Here is a 4,185-nt window from a genome sequence, read left to right as displayed (position 1 = left end):
CAACAGAACACCTACAAACAATGACACTTCGATATCAATGAAGCATGCCCTTCTCTTGGAGAAGCATCTGTATGATGTCAATGCCCTGTGATCTACAGTGCTGTAGTCATTCATACATGTGAGGAGCTTGAGACATATTCAGCCTCCTGACCTGACAGTCACCTTCTAAGTGCAGACAAAATTGGCTCTACTCCTCATGGCGGTTTTTGAAGGGAGAGTAGCACATACTCCCCTCCATGATTACAGAGCTCCATCCATCTATCTGCCGCTGGAGGTGGGAGACGAGATACAGCCCCCACCGCTGCTGTAAACAAAAGTGGATGGTGCTGTCACCAGTCAGACACGCCAGCTAATTGGAGCTGTCGACAGACATAATACTCTGTGTCCGCAGCTCTAGTGAGAGTTTGAGGCAGCAATGATATGGTGGTTGATGGTGAGGATGGCACACGTGTCTCTCTACTCAAGAGCTGGGAATGACATAATGAGAAAAGAATCGTTCAAATATGCCTCTAGCTCCTGGTGTTCTGCGGAGATCTTTCTCTGTATTGCCTCCTAGGCTGACAGCTTAATTTGGTACTCATGATGTCAAACTTTAGAATTAATCTTGCTAAAGAGGTATGTTTCAATGAGGTACCAATTCTTACTCTTTGGGGAAATTAGTAAGAAAAAAAATGGCCCTTATTTGTAGAGCTTCGCCAAGAAGAGATTAAAAGAAGAGGGGGACATTTTATGAATTTTGCAGTTTTGTGTTTATGGATTTGTGGTGATATTCAGGAAAGCAGTTTTACAATGAAATGTGCGTACATGCACGTGGGTCTGGCCTATTACTGACTAGCCCTTCTTGCTGGGTAAAGCAGGCTCAACACAGAAAGCATTTGACAAGCCTTTGTGACTGCAGTGCTTGTCACATGACCATAGGAAAGCTCCCTCCGAGTTCCAGCAATGAGACTCGAGAAGGTCCTTGCTGCTTTCTAGCAGCGTGTTTAGCTTCAAAATCATCAAATGACCTCATCACTGAGATTCAGCTTTTTGCTCAGCTGTTGCCTCGTTTCAGCATGTGGGTGAGCCCCTTTGCTTCCAAACTCCATAAGGCAGACATAGTGCTGGTATCTCTATATGTGATTACAAGGTTATCACACACAACTGCATAGATAAGTGTCGTTATTACTATTTTCCGTGGTCCATTTCTAGTGAGGGCCTTTAATAATGAATCAAAACAAAAATTGTAAATATCAAAGCTTAAAGGTTTGCAAGGCCAGCAGTAGGGGTCCGGGCACTGAGCAGACTTGGGCACTTAGGAAAGTTCCTGACATGTGTTGCCTGTTTTCTGTAAAGAAGAAGGACAGCAGCCTTAATAGATACTTTAAGGGAGTGAGGTGATATATATAGTCAAGTCACCCAGTCCATGAGTTGTAAGAATTACTGATTCTGTGCATTTACAGTGCTTGTCACTTTATACCACTTACCTCATTTTTGTCCTTATTAATTCTGTAAAATAAAACACTACTCTGATTTCATGAAGGAAGAAAGGGGACATGGGTGGTAAACAGAGGCCAATGGGTATGGAGTTATAAACTTGGACCTATCCCCATTAGTGAGTAGGATGACATTAAACTCTCCTGAATGTCCTTTAGCCTGATGACCAAACAACTCAAAGCCTCTGTGATGGTTAACAGTTACTGTCCACTCGACTGACCAAGAATTCTCAGGAGATGTGCCTCTGGGTATGCCTGTGTGGCTCTTTCCAGAAAGACTTAACTAAGGAGGGGAGAGCTTCTTTGAATGTGGGTGGTCCCCCACATGGGCTGGGGCCCAGGACTAATAGAAGGAAGGAATGAAGCCAAGAATCAGAATTCATCCCTCTTGGTTTCCTGATTACAAACACAATATGGCCAGCCTTCCCATCCACCCCACAGCCATACCTTCTCCTCCTTCATGGACTGTGCCTCTCAAACCATGAGCCAAGATGAGCGCTTTCTTCCTTAAGTCGCTTTATGTTTGGTCACAGTGATGAGGAAAGTACTGTGCGTGGCCCCTCATTTTCCCACTCAGTTCCACAGAGGTGTTCTCTGAAATCATCCTAACCACCTTCCCCTCATGTCTCAATCATTTTTACACAATCATTGGCCCAGTATGAAGATAAAGTAATTCAAGGCAGCAACACTCAGCACACCAACAAGACCAACATAAATACGCCTACGTGGTGAGTCTAACTTAGCACTTAACTGTCTGAAGACATAGGGGAGACAGAAAACAAAAAAAGTAAGGAAGAACAGAAAAGAAATAGCCTGTTTCTGAAAGACAAGTAGCTTGATTACTTTTCCTAAGATAAAATCTTTAAGGGAGAAAGAGGTTTTTTTCTGGTTCACAGTTCTAGGTCACAGTTCACCACAGAGGGAAAGTGACAAGAGCTTGAGGTAGCTGGTCACATGGCATCCACAGTTAAGAAGCAGACACTGGTGCTCACTTCAGCAGTACATCATACTAAAATGGTAACAATACAGAGAAAATTAGCACGGCCCCTGCACAAGGGTAACACACGAATTTGTGTAGCATGACGTACTTTTTTTTTAAATTTTAAAAAAGAAGAATGAAGAGGAGGAGGAGAAGGAGGAAGAGGAGGAGGAGAAGAAGGACAAGACACTGATGGATGCTGGTACTTGGCTTGCTGTCTCATCTTTATACCGTCCAGACCTACTACCCAGGGAACGTTTCTGCCTGGAGTGGATGGTATTCTCCCACCTTGATTAATGTAATCAAGAAAACCACAGGTATGCTCAGAGGTCAGTCTCCTGGTCATATGTGTAGTGATACACATGTAGATAAACACTCAAAAGACTCTGTCTCCCACCAAACTTGAGATTTCATCCTCATTGCATGTAAATTACTTTTGCAGCAAATACTCCACCACTACAGTCTTGGTATGAAAGTCATTTCTGTTCCCAACAATAGCTTCTGTCCACACACAGGAAATGTTCGGGAAATAATGCAACCATGTAACAGAGCTTGGCCTGGCCACTCTCTCAATCTTGACTTCCACTGACTTAATGTGGCTTTGCCTTCTGAGAGGCTCTATAAGCCAGCTGTGACTGTGAGACTTGCCTTCTGGAATGACCTGGGTCTCTTCTGGCATGATGAACAGAGCAACATGCCTTTGGCTTTGACTTCATCATCAGCCCATGGCCATGATCACTGAATGGCACCAGGTACATCTGCTGCTCAGTTCCATTATCAGAACCACTCAGGTTCTCTCTAAACCTCCACTTCTGCTCCTGTCATGGCTTTGACCTGATATACCATTTGTTCATGTCTTCCAAATGCCATCCTCAAACCCCATTGACCCTCAAGCAGTGGCTCCCTCTACAAGGGGTTCCCTGGTTCCCATGATGCTTGCACAAATTGTGGGCAGATCTTCATTCTCCACTGGTTGTTTTTTTTTTTTTCTGGCATTTTAATCAGTTACTCATAAGCCTCCTTTCCCCACTATATTGCCAACTCATTCTCTCACCCTTGTGTGCTTTTCTTTCCTATTTCATGGTTACTTGAATGAACCAAGGAATAAATGAGTTTCTCTCATCCATTCTCACTTTACATTCATGAATTGCTGCTGCGGCGGACACAGTGGTGGTTTAGTCAATGGGTTTTTTAACTATTTTTAAAGACACATTTATTTTATTTTTATTAACATGTGTTCATTGAACGTGTTAATGAGGTTCAGCATGAAATTTCAACTATACTTGTAGCATGCCCTAATTAAATCCATGTCTTCCGCCACCTGCTGCAGCCCTTTCCAAGCTCTAAGAAATCACAACTCTATACTCAAGGTGACGTTTTTATGTTTTATGCTCTCTCTCACATCAGAGAAAGAACACATGGTACTTGCCTTTCTATATCTGGTCCATGTACAAAAGTCTCTTCCATTTTTATCTGTTGAAGGACTAATATTTAGATGCTGGAGTGACGGCTCAAGGTTAAAAACACTTGCTACTCTTGCAGAGGACCAAGGTTCAGTTCCCAGCACCCACATGGTGGCTTTACAAGCACCTGTAACACCAGCTACAAGGGATCTGCTACTTTTTCTGGCTTCTCTGGGTACCATGCCCTCAGGCAGTGCATATACAAACATATATGCCCCCACACACACACACACATTTATACATGCACATGTGAACAAATACTCATGCA

The 4,185-nt window shown here is 43.3% G+C and overlaps 1 non-coding gene across 1 annotated transcript; it reads left to right on the top strand.

Annotated features, from left to right (window-relative positions):
- The first annotated feature begins 2,459 nt into the window (after positions 1–2,459).
- LOC132652542 (U6 spliceosomal RNA) lies at positions 2,460–2,567 on the top strand. Its single transcript, XR_009590152.1, has one exon. It is a non-coding gene; the product is annotated as a U6 spliceosomal RNA (small nuclear RNA).
- Positions 2,568–4,185: the final 1,618 nt, after the last annotated feature.

This window comes from Meriones unguiculatus, chromosome 2 (genome assembly GCF_030254825.1).
Source record: "Meriones unguiculatus strain TT.TT164.6M chromosome 2, Bangor_MerUng_6.1, whole genome shotgun sequence".
In the NCBI taxonomy this organism is placed as follows: domain Eukaryota; kingdom Metazoa; phylum Chordata; class Mammalia; order Rodentia; family Muridae; genus Meriones; species Meriones unguiculatus.
Note: the sequence above shows the minus strand (reverse complement) of the source record. Positions and strands in the feature narration are given on the sequence as shown.